The sequence below is a fragment of the Gorilla gorilla genome, chromosome 7 (genome assembly GCF_029281585.2).
Source record: "Gorilla gorilla gorilla isolate KB3781 chromosome 7, NHGRI_mGorGor1-v2.1_pri, whole genome shotgun sequence".
NCBI lineage: Eukaryota > Metazoa > Chordata > Mammalia > Primates > Hominidae > Gorilla > Gorilla gorilla.
This window is the reverse complement of record NC_073231.2, coordinates 154,662,687-154,689,196: the sequence shown is the minus strand read 5'-3', so window position 1 is coordinate 154,689,196 and position 26,510 is coordinate 154,662,687.

The following is a 26,510-nucleotide window of genomic DNA, read 5'->3' as shown; positions in this document are numbered from 1 at the left end:
TACACTGCTATCTGTATAAACATGGAAATATCTACACCGCCATCTGTATGAACATATAAATACACCGCCATCTGTATTAAGAAGAAAATATCTAAACCGCTATCTGTATAAACATGGAAATTTCTACACCGCTGCCTGTATAAACATGGAAATATCAGCACCGCTATCTGTATGAACATGGAAATATCTACACCGCTATCTGCAGGAACATGGAAATAGCTACACCGCTGCCTGTATAAACATGGAAATATCAGCACCGCTATCTGTATGAACATGGAAATATCTACACCACTATCGGTATGAACATGGATATATCTACACAGCCATCTGGATGAACACGGAAATATCTACACCAATATCTGTATGAACATGGAAATATCTACACCGCTATCTGTGTAAACATGCATACATCTTCACCGCTATCTGTATAAACATGGAAATATCTACACCGCTATCTGTATGAAAATGGAAATATCTACACTGCTATCTGCATGAAAATGGGAATATATACACAGCTATCTGCATATACATGGAAATATCTACACAGCTATCTCTTTACACATGGAAATAACTACACCGCTATCTGTATGAAGATGGAAATATCTTCACCGCCATCTGTAGGAACATGGATATATCTACACAGCCATCTGGATGAACATGGAAATATCTACACCGCTATCTGTATGAACATGGAAATATCTACACCGCTATCTGTGTAAACATGCATACATCTTCACCGCTATCTGTATAAACATGGAAATATCTACACTGCTATCTGTATGAACATGGAAATATCTACACCGCTATCTGTTTGAACATGGAAATATCTACACCGCTATCTGCATGAAAATGGAAATATCTACACAGCGATCTGCATATACATGGAAATATCTACAAAGCTATCTCTTTACACGTGGAAATAAGTACAGCGCTATCTCTATAAACATGGAAATAGCTACACCGCCATCTGTATGAACATGGAAATATCTGCACCGCCATCTGTATGAACATATAAATATCTACACTGCCATCTATATTAAAATGGAGATATCTACACCGCTATCTGTATAAACTTGGAAATATCTACACTGCTATCTCTATGAACATGGAAATTTCTACACCGCTACCTGTATGAACATGGAAATATCTACACCGCTATTTGTATGAACATGGATATATCTACACAGCCATCTGCATGAACACGGAAATATCTACACCACTATCTGTATGAACATGGAAATATCTACACCGCTATCTGTGTAAATATGCATACATCTTTACCGCAATCTGTATAAACATGGTAATATCTACACCGCTCTCTGTATGAACATGGAAATATCTACACCGCTATCTGTTTGAACATGGAAATATCTACACAGCTATCTGCATGAAAATGGAAATATCTACAGAGCTATCTGCATATACATGGAAATATCTACACAGCTATCTCTTTACACATGGAAATAACTACACCGCTATCTGTATGAACATGGAAATATCTTCACCGCCGTCTGTATGAACATGGAAATAGCTGCACCGACATCTGTATGAACATATACATATCTACACGGCCATCTGTATTAAGATGGAGATATCTACACCGATATCTGTATAAACATGGAAATAACTACACTGCTATCTGTATAAACATGGCAATATCTCCACCGCTATCTGTATAAACATGGAAATATCTACACCGCTACCTGTATAAACATGGAAATATCAGCACCGCTATCTGTATGAACATGGAAATATCAGCCCCTCTATCTGTATGAACTTGGAGATATCTACACCGATATCTGTATGAACATGGAAATATCTAGACCGCTATCTGAATGAACATGGAAATACCTTCACCGCCATCTGTATGAACATGGATATATCTACACAGCCATCTGGATGAACATGGATATAGCTACACAGCCCTCTGGATGAACTTGGAAATATCCACACCGCTATCTGTGTAAACATGCATACATCTTCACCGCTATCTGTATAAACATGGAAATATCTACACCGCTATCTGTATGAACATGGAAATATCTACACCGCTATCTGTTTGAAGATGGAAATATCTACACCGCTATCTGTGTAAACATGCATACATCTTCACCGCTATCTCTATAAACATGGAAATATCTACACTGCTATCTGCATGAACATGGAAATATCTACACTGCTATCTGTTTGAACATGGAAATATCTACACCGCTATCTGCATGAAAATGGAAATATCTGCAAAGCTATCTGCATATACATGGAAACATCTAAACAGCTATCTCTTTACACATGGAAATAACTACACTGCTAAATCTATAAACATGGAAATATCTACACCGCCATCTGTATGAACATGGAAATATCTGCACCACCATCTGTATGAACATATAAATATCTACACCGCCATCTGTATTAAGAAGGAAATATCTAAACCGCTATCTGTATGAACATTGAAATATCTACACATCTATCTGTATGAACATGGAAATATCTACACCGCTATCTGTGTAAACATGCATATATCTTCACCGCTATCTGTATAAACATGGAAATATCTTCAACGCTATCTGTATGAACATGGAAATATCTACACCGCTATCTGTACGAACATGGAAATATCTAAACCGCTATCTGCATGAAAATAGAAATATCTACACAGCTATCTGCATATACATGGAAATATCTACAAAGCTATCTCTTTACACATGGAAATAACTACACCGCTATCTCTATAAACACGGAAATATCTACACTGCCATCTGTATGAACATGGAAATATCTGCAACGCCATCTGTATAAACATATAAATATCTACACCGCCATCTGTATTTAGATGGAGATATCTACACCGCTATCTGTATAAACCTGGAAATATCTACACCGCTATCTGTATAAACACGGAAATACCTACACCGCTATCTGTATAAACATGGAAATACCTACACCGCTACCTGTATAAACATGGAAATATCAGCGCCGCTATCTGTATGAACATGGAAATATCTACACCGCTATCTCTATGACCATGGAAATATCTACACTGCTATCTGTATGAACATGGAAATAGCTACACTGCTGTCTGTATGAACATGGAAATATCTACACCACTATGTGTAGGAACATGGAAATATCTACACCGCTATCAGCATGAACATGGATATATCTACACAGCCATCTGGATGAACATGGAAATATCTACACCGCTATCTGCATGAACATGGAAATATGTACACTGCTATCTGTGTAAACATGCATACATCTTCACCGCAATCTGTATAAGCATGGAAATATCAACACCGCTATCTGTATGAACGTGGAAATATCTACACCGCTATCTGTTTGAACATGGAAATATCTAAACCGCTATCAGCATGAAAATGGAAATATCTACACAGATATCTGCATATACATGGAAATATCTACACATCTATCTCTTTACACATGTAAATAACTACACCGCTATCTGTATGAACATGGAAATGTCTGCACCGCCATCTGTATGAACATATAAATATCTACACCACCATCTGTATTAAGATGGAGATATCTACACCGCTATCTGTATAAACATGGAAATATCTACACCGCTAACTGTATGAACATGGAGATATCTACACCGATATCTGTATAAACATGGAAATATCTACACCGCTATCTGAATAAACATGGAAATATCTACACCGCTCTCTGTATAAACATGGAAATATCAGCACCGCTATCTGTATGAACATGGAAATATCAGCTCCTCTATCTGTATGTACATCGAAGTATCTACACCGCTATCTCTATGAACATGGAAATATCTGCACCGCTATCTATTTGAACATGGAAATATCTAAACCGCTATCTGCATGAAAATGGAAATATATAAACAGCTATCTGCATATACATGGAAATATCTACACAGCTATCTCTTTACACATGGAAATAACTACACCGCTATCTGTATGAACATGGAAATATCTACACCGCTATCTGTGTAAACATGCATACATCTTCACCGCTATCTGTATAAACATGGAAATATCTACACTGCTATCTGTATGAACATGGAAATATCTACACCGCTAGCTGTTTGAACATGGAAATATCTACACCGCTAGCTGTTTGAACATGGAAATATCTACTCCGCTATCTGCATGAAAATGGAAATATCTACACAGCGATCTGCATATACATGGAAATATCTACAAAGCTATCTCTTTACACGTGGAAATAAGTACAGCGCTATCTCTATAAACATGGAAATAGCTACACCGCCATCTGTATGAACATGGAAATATCTGCACCGCCATCTGTATGAACATATAAATATCTACACCGCCGTCTATGTTAAAATGGAGATATCTACACCGCTATCTGTATAAACATGGAAATATCTACCCTGCTATCTCTATGAACATGGAAATTTCTACACCGCTATCTGTATGAACGTGGAAATAGCTACACCGCTATCTGTATGAACATGGAAATATCTACACCACTACCTGTATGAACATGGAAATATCTACACCGCTATTTGTATGAACATGGATATATCTACACAGCCATCTGGATGAACACGGAAATATCTACACCACTATCTGTATGAACATGGAAATATCTACACCGCTATCTGTGTAAATATGCATACATCTTCACCGCAATCTGTATAAACATGGTAATATCTACACCGCTCTCTGTTTGAACATGGAAATATCTACACCGCTATCTGTTTGAACATGGAAATATCTACACCGCTATCTGCATGAAAATGGAAATATCTACACAGCTATCTGCATATACATGGAAATATCTACACAGCTATCTCTTTACACATGGAAATAACTACACCGCTATCTGTATGAACATGGAAATATCTTCACCGCCATCTGTAGGAACATGGATATATCTACAAATTCATCTGGATGAACATGGAAATATCTACACCGCTATCTGTATGAACATGGAAATATCTACACCGCTATCTCTATGAACATGGATATATCTACACACCCATCTGGATGAACATGGAAATATCTACACCGCTATTTGTGTAAACATGCATACATCTTCACCACTATCTGTATAAACATGGAAATATCTGCACCGCTATCGGTATGAACATGGAAATATCTACACCGCTATCTGTATGAACATGGAAATACCTACACTGCTATCTGTTTGGACATGGAAATATCTACACCGCTATCTGCATGAAAATGGATATATCTACACAGCTATCTGCATATACATTTAAATATCTACACATCTATCTCTTTACACATGGAAATAACTACACCACTACCTGTATGAACATGGAAATAACTACACCGCCATCTGTATGAAAATGGAAATATCTGCACCGCCATCTGTATGAACATATAAATATCTACACCGCCATCTGTATTAAGATGGAGATATCTACACTGCTATCTGTATAAACATGGAAATATCTACACCGCCATCTGTATGAACATATAAATACACCGCCATCTGTATTAAGAAGGAAATATATAAACCGCTATCTGTATAAACATGGAAATATCTACACCGCTGCCTGTATAAACATGGAAATATCAGCACCACTATCTGTATGAACATGGAAATATCTACACAACTATCTGTAAGAACATGGATATATCTACACAGCCATCTGGATGAACATGGAAATATCTACACCACTATCTGTATGAACATGGAAATATCTACACCGCTATCTGTGTAAACATGCATACATCTTCACCGCTATCTGTATAAACATGGAAATATCTACACCGCTATCTGTATGAACATGGAAATATCTACACCGCTATCTGTATGAATTTGGAAATATCTACAGCGCTATCTGTTTGAACATGGAAATATCTACACCGCTATCTGCATGAAAATGGAAATATCTACACTGCTATCTGCATATACATGGAAATATCTACAAAGCTATCTCTTTACACATGGAAATAACTACACCGCTATCTCTATAAACACGGAAATATCTACACTGCCATCTGTATGAACATGGAAATATCTACACTGCTATCTGTATAAACATGGAAATACCTACACCGCTATCTGTATAAACATGGAAATACCTACACCGCTACCTGTATAAACATGGAAATATCAGCACCGCTATCTGTATGAACATGGAAATATCTACACCGCTATCTCTATGAACATGGAAATATCTACACCGCTATCTGTATGAACATGGAAATAGCTACACTGCTATCTGAATGAACATGGAAATATCTACACCACTATCTGTAGGAACATGGAAATATCTACACCGCTATCAGCATGAACATGGATATATCTACACAGCCATCTGGATGAACATGGAAATATCTACACCGCTATCTGCATGAACATGGAAATATCTACACTGCTATCTCTGTAAACATGCATACATCTTCACCGCAATATATATAAGCATGGAAATATCAACACCGCTATCTGTATGAACGTGGAAATATCTACAAAGCTATCTGCATATACATGGAAATATCTACACATCTATCTCTTTACACATGTAAATAACTACACCGCTATCTCTATAAACTTGGAAATTTCTGCACCGCCATCTGTATGAACATGGAAATATCTGCACCGCCATCTGTATGAACATATAAATATCTACACCGCCATCTGTATTAATATGGAGATATCTACACCGCTATCTGAATAAACTTGGAAATATCTACACCGCTATCTGTATAAACATGGAAATATCTACAACGCTATCTGTATAACCATGGAAATATCTACACCGCTATCTGTATGAACATGGAAATATCTACACTGCTATCTGTATGAACATGGAAATATCTGCACCGCCATCTGTATGAACATATAAATATCTACACCGCCATCTGTATTAAGATGGAGATATCTACACCGCTATCTGAATAAACATGGAAGTATCTACACCGCTATCTGTATAAACATGGAAATATCTACACCGCTGCCTGTATAAACATGGAAATATCAGCACTTCTATCTGTATGAACATGGAAATAACTACATCGCTATCTGTATGAACATGGAAATATGTACACTGCTATCTGTATGAACATGGAAATTGCTACACCGTTATCTGTATGAACACGGAAATAGCTACACCACTATCTGTATGAACATGGAAATATCTACACCGCTATCTGTATGAACATGGATATATCTACACAGCCATCTGGATGAAAATGGAAATATCTACACCGCTATCTGTATGAACATGGAAATATCTACACCGCTATCTGTGTGAACATGGATATATCTACACAGCCATCTGGATGAACATGGAAATATCTACACCGCTATCTGTGTAAACATGCATAGATCTTCACCGCTATCTGTATAAACATGGAAATATCTACACCGCTATCTGTATGAACATGGAAATATCCACACCGCTATCTGTATGAACATGGAAATATCTACACCGCTATCTGTTTGAACATGGAAATATCTACACCGCTATCTGCATGAAAATGGAAATATCTACACTGCTATCTGCATATTCATTTAAATATCTGCACAGCTATCTCTTTACACATGGAAATAACTACACCGCTATCTGTTTGAACATGGAAATATCTACACCGCCATCTGTATGAACACGGAAATATCTGCACCGCCATCTGTATGAACATATAAATATCTACACCGCCATCTGTATTAAGAAGGAAATATCTAAACCGCTATCTGTATGAACATGGAAATACCTACACCGCTATCTGTATGAACATGGATATATCTACACAGCCATCTGGATGAACATGGAAATATCTACACCGCTATCTGAATGAACATGGAAATATCTACACCGCTATCTGTATGAACTTGGATATATCTTCCCAGCCATCTGGATGAACATGGAAATATCTACACCGCTATCTGTGTAAACATGCATACATCTTCACCGCTATCTGTATAAACATGGAAATATCTACACTGCTATCTGTATGAACATGGAAATATCTGCACCGCTATCTGTATGAACATGGAAATATCTACACCGCTATCTGTTTGAAGATGGAAATATCTGCACCGCTATCTGCATGAAAATGGAAATATCTACACTGCTATCTGCATATACATGGAAATATATACACAGCTATATCTTTACACATGGAAATAACTACACCGCTATCTGTATGAACATGGAAATATCTACACCGCCATCTGTATGAACATGGAAATATCTGCACCGCCATCTGTATGAACATATAAATATCTACACCGCCATCTGTATTAAGATGGAGATATCTACACCGCTATCTGTATAAACATGGAAATAGCTACACCGCTATCTGTATAAACATGGAAATATCTACACCGCTATCTGTATAAACATAGAAATATCTACACCGCTACCTGTATAAACATGGAAATATCAGCACCGCTATCTGTATGAACATGGAAATATCTACACTGCTATCTGTATGAACATGGAAATATCTACACCGCTATCTGTATGAACATGGATATATCTACACAGCCCTCTGGATGAACATGGAAATATCCACACCGATATCTGTGTAAACATGAATACATCTTCACCACTATCTGTATAAACATGGAAATATCTACACCGCTATCTGTATGAACATGGAAATATCAACACCGCCATCTGTTTGAAGATGGAAATATATACACCGCTATCTGCATGAAAATGGAAATATCTACACAGCTATCTGCATATAGATGGAAATATCTACACAGCTATCTCTTTACACATGGAAATAACTACACCGCTATATCTATAAACATGGAAATATCTACACCACCATCTGTATGAACATGGAAATATCTGCACCGCCATCTGTTTGAACATATAAATATCTACACCGCCATCTGTATTAAGAAGGAAATATCTAAACCGCTATCTGTATAAAGATGGAAATATCAGCACCGCTCTCAGTATGAACATGGAAATATCTACACTGCTATCTGTATGAACATGGAAATATATACACTGCTATCTGTATGAACATGGAAATAGCTACACCGTTATGTGTATGAAAATGGAAATAGCTACACCGCCATCTGTACGAACATGGAAATATCTACACCGCTATCTGTATGAACATGGATATATCTACACAGCCATCTGGATGAACGTGGAAATATCTACACCGCTATCTGTATGAACATGGAAATATCTACACCGCTATCTGTATGAACATGGATATATCTACACAGCCATCTGGATGAACATGGAAATATCTACACCGCTATTTGTGTAAACATGCATACATCTTCACCACTATCTGTATAAACATGGAAATATCTGCACCGCTATCGGTATGAACATGGAAATATCTACACCGCTATCTGTATGAACATGGAAATACCTACACCGCTATCTGTTTGGGCATGGAAATATCTACACCGCTATCTGCATGAAAATGGAAATATCTACACTGCTATCTGCATATACATTTAAATATCTACACAACTATCTCTTTACACATGGAAATAACTACACCACTACCTGTATGAACATGGAAATAACTACACCGCCATCTGTATGAACATGGAAATATCTGCACCGCCATCTGTATGAACATATAAATATCTACACCGCCATCTGTATTAAGATGGAGATATCTACACTGCTATCTGTATAAACATGGAAATATCTACACCGCCATCTGTATGAACATATAAATACACCGCCATCTGTGTTAAGAAGGAAATATATAAACCGCTATCTGTATAAACATGGAAATATCTACACCACTGCCTGTATAAACATGGAAATATCAGCACCACTATCTGTATGAACATGGAAATATCTACACCGCTATCTGTAGGAACATGGAAATAGCTACACCGCTGCCTGTATAAACATGGAAATATCAGCACCGCTATCTGTATGAACATGGAAATATCTACACAACTATCTGTATGAACATGGATATATCTACACAGCCATCTGGATGAACATGGAAATATCTACACCACTATCTGTATGAACATGGAAATATCTACACCGCTATCTGTGTAAACATGCATACATCTTCACCGCTATCTGTATAAACATGGAAATATCTACACCGCTATCTGTATGAACATGGAAATATCTACACGGCTATCTGTATGAACTTGGAAATATCTACACCGCTATCTGTTTGAACATGGAAATATCTACACCGCTATCTGCATGAAAATGGAAATATCTACACTGCTATCTGCATATACATGGAAATATCTACAAAGCTATCTCTTTACACATGGAAATAACTACACCGCTATCTCTATAAACACGGAAATATCTACACTGCCATCTGTATGAACATGGAAATATCTACACTGCTATCTGTATAAACATGGAAATACCTACACCGCTATCTGTATAAACATGGAAATACCTACACCGCTACCTGTATAAACATGGAAATATCAGCATCGCTATCTGTATGAACATGGAAATATCTACACCGCTATCTCTATGAACATGGAAATATCTACACCGCTATCTGTATGAACATGGAAATAGCTACACTGCTATCTGAATGAACATGGAAATATCTACACCACTATCTGTAGGAACATGGAAATATCTACACCGCTATCAGCATGAACATGGATATATCTACACAGCCATCTGGATGAACATGGAAATATCTACAACGCTATCTGCATGAACATGGAAATATCTACACTGCTATCTCTGTAAACATGCATACATCTTCACCGCAATCTATATAAGGATAGAAATATCAACAGCGCTATCTGTATGAACGTGGAAATATCTACACAGCTATCTGCATATACATGGAAATATCTACACATCTATCTCTTTACACATGTAAATAACTACACCGCTATCTGTATGAACATGGAAATGTCTGCACCGCCATCTGTATGCACACATAAATATCTACACCGCCATCTGTATTAAGATGGAGATATCTACACCGCTATCTGTATAAACATGGAAATATCTACACCGCTATCTGAATAAACATGGAAATATCTACACCGCTCTCTGTATAAACATGGAAATATCAGCACCGCTATCTGTATGAACATGGAAATATCAGCCCCTCTATCTGTATGAACATGGTAGTATCTACACCGCTATCTCTATGAACATGGAAATATATACACCGCTATCTGAACATGGAAATATCTAAACCGTTATCTGCATGAAAATGGAAATATATACACAGCTATCTGCATATACATGGAAATATCTACACAGCTATCTCTTTACACATGGAAATAACTACACCGCTATCTGTATGAACATGGAAATATCTTCACCGCCATCTGTAGGAACATGGATATATCTACACAGCCATCTGGATGAACATGGAAATATCTACACCGCTATCTGTATGAACATGGAAATATCTACACCGCTATCTGTGTAAACATGCATACATCTTCACCGCTATCTGTATAAACATGGAAATATCTACACTGCTATCTGTATGAACGTGGAAATATCTACACCGCTATCTGTTTGAACATGGAAATATCTACACCGCTATCTGCATGAAAATGGAAATATCTACACAGCGATCTGCATATACATGGAAATATCTACAAAGCTATCTCTTTACACGTGGAAATAAGTACAGCGCTATCTCTATAAACATGGAAATAGCTACACCGCCATCTGTATGAACATGGAAATATCTGCACCGCCAACTGTATGAACATATAAATATCTACACTGCCATCTATATTAAAATGGAGATATCTACACCGCTATCTGTATGAACTTGGAAATATCTACACTGCTATCTCTATAAACATGGAAATTTCTACACCGCTATCTGTATGAACATATAAATATCTACACCGCCATCTGTATTAAGAAGGAAATATCTAAACCGCTATCTGTATGAACATGGAAATGTCTACACCGCTATCTGTATGAACATGGATATATGTACACAGCCATCTGGATGAACATGGAAATATCTACACCGCTATCTGTATGAACATGGAAATATCTACACCGCTATCTGTATGAAATTGGATATATCTACACAGCCATCTGGATGAACATGGAAATATCTACACCGCTATCTGTGTAAACATGCATACATCTTCACCGCTATCTGTATAAACATAGAAATATCTACACTGCTATCTGTATGAACATGGAAATATCTGCACCGCTATCTGTATGAACATGGAAATATCTACAACGCTATCTGCATGAAAATGGAAATATCTACACTGCTATGTGCATATACATGGAAATATCTACACAGCTATCTCTTTACACATGGAAATAACTACACCGCTATCTGTATGAACATGGAAATATCTACACCGCCATCTGTATGAACATGGAAATATCTGCACCGCCATCTGTATGAACATGTAAATATCTACACGGCCATCTGTATTAAGATGGAGATATCTACATCGCTATCTGTATAAACATGGAAATAGCTACACCGCTATCTGTATAAACATGGAAATATCTACACGGCTATCTGTATAAACCTGGAAATAGCTACACCGTAACCTGTATAAACATGGAAATATCAGCACCGCTATCTGTATAAACCTGGAAATATCTACACCGCTATCTGTATGAACATGGAAATATCTACACCGCTATCTGTATGAACATGGAAATATCTACAAAGCTATCTGAATGAACATGGAAATATCTACACCGCTATCTGTTTGAACATGTAAATATCTACACCGCTATCTGCATGAAAATGGAAATATCTACAAAGCTATCTGCATATACATGGAAATATCTACACAGCTATCTCTTTACACATGGAAATATCTACACCACCATCTGTATGAACATGGAAATATCTGCACCGCCATCTGTTTGAACATATAAATATCTACACCGCCATCTGTATTAAGAAGGAAATATCTAAACCGCTATCTGTATAAAGATGGAAATATCAGCACCGCTCTCTGTATGAACATGGAAATATCTACACCGCTATCTGTATGAACATGGAAATATCTACACTGCTATCTGTATGAACATGGAAATAGCTACCCCGTTATGTGTATGAAAATGGAAATAGCTACACTGCTATCTGTATGAACATGGAAATATCTACACCGCTATCTGTATGAACATGGATATATCTACACAGCCATCTGGATGAACATGGAAATATCTACACCGCTATCTGTATGAACATGGAAATATCTACACCGCTATCTGTATGAACATGGATATATCTACACAGCCATCTGGATGAACATGGAAATATCTCCACCGCTATTTGTGTAAACATGCATACATCTTCACCACTATCTGTATAAACATGGAAATATCTGCACCGCTATCGGTATGAACATGGAAATATCTACACCGCTATCTGTATGAACATGGAAATACCTACACCGCTATCTGTTTGGACATGGAAATATCTACACCGCTGTCTGCATGAAAATGGAAATATCTACACTGCTATCTGCATATACATTTAAATATCTACACAGCTATCTCTTTACACATGGAAATAACTACACCACTACCTGTATGAACATGGAAATATCTACACCGCCATCTGTATGAACATGGAAATATCTGCACCGCAATCTGTATGAACATATAAATATCTACACCGCCATCTGTATTAAGATGGAGATATCTACACTGCTATCTGTATAAACATGGAAATATCTACACCGCCATCTGTATGAACATATAAATACACCGCCATCTGTATTAAGAAGGAAATATCTAAACCGCTATCTGTATAAACATGGAAATATCTACACCGCTGCCTGTATAAACATGGAAATATCAGCACCACTATCTGTATGAACATGGAAATATCTACACCGCTATCTGTAGGAACATGGAAATAGCTACACCGCTGCCTGTATACACATGGAAATATCAGCACCGCTATCTGTATGAACATGGAAATATCTACACCACTATCTGTATGAACATGGATATATCTACACAGCCATCTGGATGAACATGGAAATATCTACACCACTATCTGTATGAACATGGAAATATCTACACCGCTATCTGTGTAAACATGCATACATCTTCACCGCTATCTGTATAAACATGGAAATATCTACACCGCTATTGTACGAACATGGAAATATCTACACCGCTATCTGTATGAACTTGGAAATATCTACACCGCTATCTGTTTGAACATGGAAATATCTACACCGCTATCTGCATGAAAATGGAAATATCTACACTGCTATCTGCATATACATGGAAATATCTACACAGCTATATCTTTACATATGGAAATAACTACACTGCTATCTGTATGAACATGGAAATATCCACACCACCATCTGTATGAACATGGAAATATCTTCACCGCCATCTGTATGAACATATAAATAACTACACCGCCATCTGTATTAAGATGGAGATATCTACACCGCTATCTGTATGAACATGGATATATCTACACAGCCATCTGGATGAACATGGAAATATCTACACCACTATCTGTATGAACATGGAAATATCTACACCGCTATCTGTATGAACTTGGATATATCTACACAGCCCTCTGGATGAACATGGAAATATCCACAACGATATCTGTGTAAACATGCATACATCTTCACCGCTATCTGTATAAACATGGAAATATCTACACCGCTATCTGTATGAACATGGAAATATGTACACCGCTATCTGTTTGAAGATGGAAATACATACACCGCTATCTGCATGAAAATGGAAATATCTACACAGCTATCTGCATATACATGGAAATATCTACACAGCTATCTCTTTACACATGGAAATAACTACACCGCTATCTGTATGAACATGGAAATATCTACACCACTATCTGTAGGAACATGGAAATATCTACACCGCTATCAGCATGAACATGGATATATCTACACAGCCATCTGGATGAACATGGAAATATCTACAACGCTATCTGCATGAACATGGAAATATCTACACTGCTATCTGTGTAAACATGCATACATCTTCACCGCAATCTGTATAAACATGGAAATATCAACACCGCTATCTTTATGAACGTGGAAATATCTACACCGCTATCTGTTTGAACATGGAAATATCTAAACCGCTATCAGCATGAAAATGGAAATATCTACACAGCTATCTGCATATACATGGAAATATCTACACATCTATCTCTTTACACATGGAAATAACTACACCGCTATCTGTATGAACATGGAAATATCAGCCCCTCTATCTGTATGAACATGGAAGTATCTACACAGCCATCTGGATGAACATGGAAATATCTACACCGCTATCTGTATGAACATGGAAATATCTACACCGCTATCTGTGTAAACATGCATACGTCTTCACCGCTATCTGTATAAACATGGAAATATCTACACTGCTATCTGTATGAACATGGAAATATCTACACCGCTATCTGTTTCAACATGGAAATATCTACACCGCTATCTGGATGAAAATGGAAATATCTACACTGCTATCTGCATATACATGGAAATATCTACAAAGCTATCTCTTTACACGTGGAAATAAGTACAGCGCTATCTCTATAAACATGGAAATAGCTACACCGCCATCTGTATGAACATGGAAATATCTGCACCGCCATCTGTTTGAACATATAAATATCTACACTGCCATCTATATTAAAATGGAGATATCTACACCGCTATCTGTATAAACTTGGAAATATCTACACTGCTATCTCTATGAACATGGAAATTTCTACACCGCTATCTGTATGAACATGGAAATAGCTACACCGCTATCTGTATGAACATGGAAATATCTACACCACTACCTGTATGAACATGGAAATATCTACACCGCTATTTGTATGAACATGGATATATCTACACAGCCATCTGGATGAACACGGAAATATCTACACCACTATCTGTATGAACATGGAAATATCTACACCGCTATCTGTGTAAATATGCATACATCTTCACCGCAATCTGTATAAACATGGTAATATCTACACCGCTCTCTGTATGAACATGGAAATATCTACACCGCTATCTGTTTGAACATGGAAATATCTACACAGCTATCTGCATGAAAATGGAAATATCTACAGAGCTATCTGCATATACATGGAAATATCTACACAGCTATCTCTTTACACATGGAAATAACTACACCGCTATCTGTATGAACATGGAAATATCTTCACCGCCATCTGTATGAACATGGAAATAGCTGCACCGACATCTGTATGAACATATACATATCTACACGGCCATCTGTATTAAGATGGAGATATCTACACCGATATCTGTATAAACATGGAAATATCTACACCGCTATCTGTATAAACATGGCAATATCTACATCGCTATCTGAATAAACATGGAAATATCTACACCGCTACCTGTATAAAAATGGAAATATCAGCACCGCTATCTGTATGAACATGGAAATATCAGCCCCTCTATCTGTATGAACATGGAGATATCTACACCGCTATCTGTATGAACATGGAAATATCTAGACCGCTATCTGAATGAACATGGAAATACCTTCACCGCCATCTGTATGAACATGGATATATCTACACAGCCATCTGGATGAACATGGATATATCTACACAGCCCTCTGGATGAACTTGGAAATATCCACACCGCTATCTGTGTAAACATGCATACATCTTCACCGCTATCTGTATAAACATGGAAATATCTACACCGCTATCTGTATGAACATGGAAATATCTACACCGCTATCTGTTTGAAGATGGAAATATCTACACCGCTATCTGTGTAAACATGCATACATCTTCACCGCTATCTCTATAAACATGGAAATATCTACACTCCTATCTGTATGAACATGGAAATATCTACACCGCTATCTGTTTGAACATGGAAATATCTACACCGCTATCTGCATGAAAATGGAAATATCTACAAAGCTATCTGCATATACATGGAAACATCTACACAGCTATCTCTTTACACATGGAAATAACTACACCGCTAAATCTATAAACATGGAAATATCTACACCGCCATCTGTATGAACATGGAAATATCTGCAACACCATCTGTATGAACATATAAATATCTACACCGCCATCTGTATTAAGAAGGAAATATCTAAAACGCTCTCTGTATGAACATTGAAATATCTACACCGCTATCTGTATGAACATGGAAATATCTACACCGCTATCTGTGTAAACATGCATATATCTTCACCGCTATCTGTATAAACATGGAAATATCTACAACGCTATCTGTATGAACATGGAAATATCTACACCGCTATCTGTACGAACATGGAAATATCTAAACCGCTATCTGCATGAAAATAGAAATATCTACACAGCTATCTGCATATACATGGAAATATCTACAAAGCTATCTCTTTACACATGGAAATAACTACACCGCTATCTCTATAAACACGGAAATATCTACACTGCCATCTGTATGAACATGGAAATATCTGCACCGCCATCTGTATAAACATAAAAATATCTACACCGCCATCTGTATTTAGATGGAGATATCTACACCGCTATCTGTATAAACTTGGAAATATCTACACCGCTATCTGTATAAACATGGAAATACCTACACCGCTATCTGTATAAACATGGAAATAGCTACACCGCTACCTGTATAAACATGGAAATATCAGCACCGCTATCTGTATGAACATGGAAATATCTACACCGTTATCTCTATGAACATGGAAATATCTACACCGCTATCTGTATGAACATGGAAATAGCTACACTGCTATCTGTATGAACATGGAAATATCTGCACCACTATCTGTAGGAACATGGAAATATCTACACCGCTATCAGCATGAACATGGATATATCTACACAGCCATCTGGATGAACATGGAAATATCTACACCGCTATCTGCATGAACATGGAAATATCTACACTGCTATCTGTGTAAACATGCATACATCTTCACCGCAATCTGTATAAGCAAGGAAATATCAACACCGCTATCTGAATGAACGTGGAAATATCTTCACCGCTATCTGTTTGAACATGGAAATATCTAAACCGCTATCAGCATGAAAATGGAAATATCTACACAGCTATCTGCATATACATGGAAATATCTACACAGCTATCTCTTTACACATGTAAATAACTACACCGCTATCTGTATGAAGATGGAAATGTCTGCACCGCCATCTGTATGAACATATAAATATCTACACCGCCATCTGTATTAAGATGGAGATATCTACACCGCTATCTGTATAAACATGGAAATATCTACACCGCTATCTGAATAAACATGGAAATATCTATACCGCTCTCTGTATATACATGGAAATATCAGCACCGCTATCTGTATGAACATGGAAATATCAGCTCCTCTATCTGTATGAACATGGAAGTATCTACACCGCTATCTCTATGAACATGGAAATATCTGCACCGCTATCTATTTGAACATGGAAATATCTAAACCGCTATCTGCATGAAAATGGAAATATATAAACAGCTATCTGCATATACATGGAAATATCTACACAGCTATCTCTTTACACATGGAAATAACTACACCGCTATCTGTATGAACATGGAAATATCTTCACCGCCATCTGTAGGAACATGGATATATCTACACAGCCATCTGGATGAACATGGAAATATCTACACCAATATCTGTATGAACATGGAAATATCTACACGGCTATCTGTGTAAACATGCATACATCTTCACCGCTATCTGTATAAACATGGAAATATCTACACTGCTATCTGTATGAACATGGAAATATCTACACCGCTAGCTGTTTGAACATGGAAATATCTACACCGCTATCTGCATGAAAATGGAATTATCTACAGAGCGATCTGCATATACATGGAAATATCTACAAAGCTATCTCTTTACACGTTGAATTAAGTACAGCGCTATCTCTATAAACATGGAAATAGCTACACCGCCATCTGTATGAACATGGAAATATCTGCACCGCCATCTGTATGAACATATAAATATCTACACCGCCGTCTATATTAAAATGGAGATATCTACACCGCTATCTGTATAAACTTGGAAATATCTACCCTGCTATCTCTATGAACATGGAAATTTCTACACCGCTATCTGTATGAACGTGGAAATAGCTACACCGCTATCTGTATGAACATGGAAATATCTACACCACTACCTGTATGAACATGGAAATATCTACACCGCTATTTGTATGAACATGGATATATCTACACAGCCATCTGGATGAACACGGAAATATCTACACCACTATCTGTATGAACATGGAAATATCTACACCGCTATCTGTGTAAATATGCATACATCTTCACCGCAATCTGTATAAACATGGTAATATCTACACCGCTCTCTGTATGAACATGGAAATATCTACACCGCTATCTGTGTGAACATGGAAACATCTACAACGCTATCTGCATGAAAATAGAAATATCTACACAGCTATCTGCATATACATGGAAATATCTACACAGCTATCTCTTTACAAATGGAAATAACTACACCGCTATCTGTATGAACATGGAAATATCTTCACCGCCATCTGCATGAACATGGAAATAGCTGCAACGACATCTGTATGAACATATACATATCTACACGGCCATCTGTATTAAGATGGAGATATCTACACCGATATCTGTATAAACATGGAAATATCTACACCGCTATCTGTATAAACATGGCAATATCTACAGCGCTATCTGTATAAACATGGAAATATCTACACCGCTACCTGTATAAACATGGAAATATCAGCACCGCTATCTGTATGAACATGGAAATATCAGACCCTCTATCTGTATGAACATGGAGATATCTACACCGCTATCTGTATGAACATGGAAATATCTAGACCGCTATCTGAATGAACATGGAAATACCTTCACCGCCATCTGTATGAACATGGATATATCTACACAGCCATCTGGATGAACATGGATATATCTACACAGCCCTCTGGATGAACTTGGAAATATCCACACCGCTATCTGTGTAAACATGCATACATCTTCACCGCTATCTGTATAAACATGGAAATATCTACACCGCTATCTGTGTGAACATGGAAATATCTACACCGCTATCTGTTTGAAGATGGAAATATCTACACCGCTATCTGTGTAAACATGCATACATCTTCACCGCTATCTCTATAAACATGGAAATATCTACACTGCTATCTGTATGAACATGGAAATATCTACACCGCTATCTGTTTGAACATGGAAATATCTACACCGCTATCTGCATGAAAATGGAAATATCTACAAAGCTATCTGCATATACATGGAAACATCTACACAGCTATCCCTTTACACATGGAAATAACTACACCGCTAAATCTATAAACATGGAAATATCTACACCACCATCTGTATGAACATATAAATATCTACACCGCCATCTGTATTAAGAAGTAAATATCTAAACCGCTATCTGTATGAACATTGAAATATCTACACCGCTATCTGAATGAACATGGAAATATCAACACCGCTATCTGTGTAAACATGCATATATCTTCACCGCTATCTGTATAAGCATGGAAATATCTACACCGCTATCTGTATGAACATGGAAATATCTACACCGCTATCTGTACGAACATGGAAATATCTAAACCGCTATCTGCATGAAAATAGAAATATCTACACAGCTATCTGCATATACATGGAAATATCTACAAAGCTATCTCTTTACACATGGAAATAACTACACCGCTATCTCTATAAACACGGAAATATCTACACTGCCATCTGTATGAACATGGAAATATCTGCACCGCCATCTGTATAAACATATAAATATCTACACCGCCATCTGTATTTAGATGGAGATATCTACACCGCTATCTGTATAAACTTGGAAATATCTACACCGCTATCTGTATAAACATGGAAATACCTACACCGCTATCTGTATAAACATGGAAATACCTACACCGCTACCTGTATAAACATGGAAATATCAGCACCGCTATCTGTATGAACATGGAAATATCTAGACCGCTATCTGAATTAACATGGATATACCTTCACCGCCATCTGTATGAACATGGATATATCTACACAGCCATCTGGATGAACATGGATATATCTACACAGCCCTCTGGATGAACATTTAAATATCTACACCGCTATCTGTAGGAACATGGAAATATCTACACCGCTATCTGTTTGAGCATGGAAATATCTACACAGCTATCTGCATGAAAATGGAAATATCTACACAGCTATCTGCATATACATGGAAATATCTACAAAGCTATCTCTTTACACATGGAAATAACTACACCGATATCTCTATAAACATGGAAATGTCTACACCGCCATCTGTATGAACATGGAAATATCTGCACCGCCATCTGTATTAAGATGGAGATATCTACACCGCTATCTGTATAAACATGGAAATATCTACACCGCTATCTGTATGAGCATGGAAATATCTACACCGCCATCTGTAAGAAGATATAAATATCTTCACCGACATCTGTATGAACATGGATTTATCTACACAGCCATCTGGATGAACATGGAAATATCTACACCACTATCTGTATGAACATGGATATATCTACACCGCTATCTGTGTAAACATGCATACATCTTCACCGCTATCTGTATAAACATGGAAATACCTACACCGCAATCTGTATGAACATTGAAATATCTACACCGCTATCTGTTTGAACATGGAAGTATCTACACCGCTATCTGCATGAAAATGGAAATATCTACACAGCTATCTGCATATACATGGAAATATCTACAAAGCTATCTCTTTACACATGGAAATAACTACACCACTATCTCTATAAACGTGGAAATATCTACACCGCCATCTGTATGAACATGGAAATATCTGAACCGCCATCTCTATGAACATATAAATATCTGCACCGCCATCTGTATTAAGATGGAGATATCTACACCGCTATCTGTATAAACATGGAAATATCTACACCGCTGTCTGAATAAACATGGAAATATCTACACCGCTATCTGTATAAACATGGAAATATCTACACCGCTACCTGTATAAACATGGAAATATCAGCACCGCTATCTGTATGAACATGGAAATACCTACACTGCTATCTGTATGAACATGGAAATATCTACACCGCTATCTGTATGAACATCGAAATATCTACACCGCTATCTGTATAAACATGGAAATATCTACACAGCTATCTGTATAAACATGGAAATATCTACACCGCTATCTGTATAAACATGGAAATATCTACACCGCTATCTGTATGAACATGGAAATATCTACACTGCTATCTGTTTGACCATGGAAATATCTACTGCGCTATCTGCATGAAAATGGAAATATCTACACAGCTATCTGCATATACATGGAAATATCTACAAAGCTATCTCTTTACACATGGAAATAACTACACGGATATCTCTATAAACATGGAAATATCTACACCGCCATCTGTATGAACATGGAAATATCAGCACCGCTATCTGTATGAACATGGATATGTCTACACAGCCATCTGGATGAACATGGAAATATCTACACCGCTATCTGTATGAACATGGAAATATCTACACCGCTATCTGCGTAAAAAAGCATACATCTTCACCGCTATCTGTATAAACATGGAAATATCTACACCGCTATCTGTATGAAAGTGGAAATATCTACAACGCTATCTGTTTCAGCATGGAAATATCTCCACCACTATCTGCATGAAAATGGAAATATCTACACAGCTATCTGCATATACATGGAAATATCTACAAAGCTATCTCTTTACACATGGAAATAACTACACCGATATCTCTATAAACATCGAAATATCTACACCGCCATCTGTATGAACATGGAAATATCTGCACCGCTATCTGTTTGAACATATAAATATCTGCACCGCCATCTGTATTAAGATGGAGATATCTACACCGCTATATGTATAAACATGGAAATATCTACACCGCTATCTGTATGAGCATGGAAATATCTACACCGCCATCTGTATGAAGATATAAATATATTCACCGCCATCTGTATGAACATGGATATATCTACACAGCCATCTGGATGAACATGGATATATCTACGCCGCTATCTGTATGAACATGGAAATATCTACAACGCTATCTGTGTAAACATGCATACATCTTAACCGCTATCTGTATAAACATGGAAATATCTACACCGCTATCTGTATGAACATGGAAATATCTACACCGCTATCTGTTTGAACATGGAAATATCTACACCGCTATCTGCAAGAAAATGGAAATATCTACACAGCTATCTGCATATACATGGAATTATCTACAAAGCTATCTCTTTACACAGGGAAATAACTACACCGCTATCTCTATAAACATGGAAATATCTACACCGCCATCTGTATGAACATGGAAATATCTCAACCGCCATCTCTATGAACATATAAATATCTGCACCTCCATCTGTATTAAGATGGAGATATCTTCACCGCTATCTGTATAAACATGGAAATATCTACACCGCTATCTGTATAAACATGGAAATATCTACACCGCTATCTGTATAAACATGGAAATATCTACACCGCTACCTGTATAAACATGGAAATATCAGCACCGCTATCTGTATGAACATGGAAATACCTACACTACTATCTGTATGAACATGGAAATATCTACACCGATATCTGTATGAAGATGGAAATATCTTCACCACCTTCTGTATGAACATAGATATATCTACACAGCCATCTGGATGAACATGGAAATATCAGCACCGCTGTCTGTATGAATATGGAAATATCTACACCGCTATCTGTATGAACATGGAAATATCTACACCGCTATCTGAACATGGAAATATTTTCACCGCCATCCGTATGAACATGGATATATCTACACAGCCATCTGGATGAACATGAAAATATCTACACCGCTATCTGTATGAACATGGAAATATCTACACCGCTATCTGTGTAAACATGCATACATCTTCACCGCTATCTGTATAAACATGGAAATATCTACACTGCTATCTGTATGAACATGGAAATATCTACACCGCTAGCTGTTTGAACATGGAAATATCTACACCGCTATCTGCATGAAAATGGAATTATCTACAGAGCGATCTGCATATACATGGAAATATCTACAAAGCTATCTCTTTACACGTTGAATTAAGTACAGCGCTATCTCTATAAACATGGAAATAGCTACACCGCCATCTGTATGAACATGGAAATATCTGCACCGCCATCTGTATGAACATATAAATATCTACACCGCCGTCTATATTAAAATGGAGATATCTACACCGCTATCTGTATAAACTTGGAAATATCTACCCTGCTATCTCTATGAACATGGAAATTTCTACACCGCTATCTGTATGAACGTGGAAATAGCTACACCGCTATCTGTATGAACATGGAAATATCTACACCACTACCTGTATGAACATGGAAATATCTACACCGCTATTTGTATGAACATGGATATATCTACACAGCCATCTGGATGAACACGGAAATATCTACACCACTATCTGTATGAACATGGAAATATCTACACCGCTATCTGTGTAAATATGCATACATCTTCACCGCAATCTGTATAAACATGGTAATATCTACACCGCTCTCTGTATGAACATGGAAATATCTACACCGCTATCTGTGTGAACATGGAAACATCTACAACGCTATCTGCATGAAAATAGAAATATCTACACAGCTATCTGCATATACATGGAAATATCTACACAGCTATCTCTTTACAAATGGAAATAACTACACCGCTATCTGTATGAACATGGAAATATCTTCACCGCCATCTGCATGAACATGGAAATAGCTGCAACGACATCTGTATGAACATATACATATCTACACGGCCATCTGTATTAAGATGGAGATATCTACACCGATATCTGTATAAACATGGAAATATCTACACCGCTATCTGTATAAACATGGCAATATCTACAGCGCTATCTGTATAAACATGGAAATATCTACACCGCTACCTGTATAAACATGGAAATATCAGCACCGCTATCTGTATGAACATGGAAATATCAGACCCTCTATCTGTATGAACATGGAGATATCTACACCGCTATCTGTATGAACATGGAAATATCTAGACCGCTATCTGAATGAACATGGAAATACCTTCACCGCCATCTGTATGAACATGGATATATCTACACAGCCATCTGGATGAACATGGATATATCTACACAGCCCTCTGGATGAACTTGGAAATATCCACACCGCTATCTGTGTAAACATGCATACATCTTCACCGCTATCTGTATAAACATGGAAATATCTACACCGCTATCTGTGTGAACATGGAAATATCTACACCGCTATCTGTTTGAAGATGGAAATATCTACACCGCTATCTGTGTAAACATGCATACATCTTCACCGCTATCTCTATAAACATGGAAATATCTACACTGCTATCTGTATGAACATGGAAATATCTACACCGCTATCTGTTTGAACATGGAAATATCTACACCGCTATCTGCATGAAAATGGAAATATCTACAAAGCTATCTGCATATACATGGAAACATCTACACAGCTATCCCTTTACACATGGAAATAACTACACCGCTAAATCTATAAACATGGAAATATCTACACCACCATCTGTATGAACATATAAATATCTACACCGCCATCTGTATTAAGAAGTAAATATCTAAACCGCTATCTGTATGAACATTGAAATATCTACACCGCTATCTGAATGAACATGGAAATATCAACACCGCTATCTGTGTAAACATGCATATATCTTCACCGCTATCTGTATAAGCATGGAAATATCTACACCGCTATCTGTATGAACATGGAAATATCTACACCGCTATCTGTACGAACATGGAAATATCTAAACCGCTATCTGCATGAAAATAGAAATATCTACACAGCTATCTGCATATACATGGAAATATCTACAAAGCTATCTCTTTACACATGGAAATAACTACACCGCTATCTCTATAAACACGGAAATATCTACACTGCCATCTGTATGAACATGGAAATATCTGCACCGCCATCTGTATAAACATATAAATATCTACACCGCCATCTGTATTTAGATGGAGATATCTACACCGCTATCTGTATAAACTTGGAAATATCTACACCGCTATCTGTATAAACATGGAAATACCTACACCGCTATCTGTATAAACATGGAAATACCTACACCGCTACCTGTATAAACATGGAAATATCAGCACCGCTATCTGTATGAACATGGAAATATCTAGACCGCTATCTGAATTAACATGGATATACCTTCACCGCCATCTGTATGAACATGGATATATCTACACAGCCATCTGGATGAACATGGATATATCTACACAGCCCTCTGGATGAACATTTAAATATCTACACCGCTATCTGTAGGAACATGGAAATATCTACACCGCTATCTGTTTGAGCATGGAAATATCTACACAGCTATCTGCATGAAAATGGAAATATCTACACAGCTATCTGCATATACATGGAAATATCTACAAAGCTATCTCTTTACACATGGAAATAACTACACCG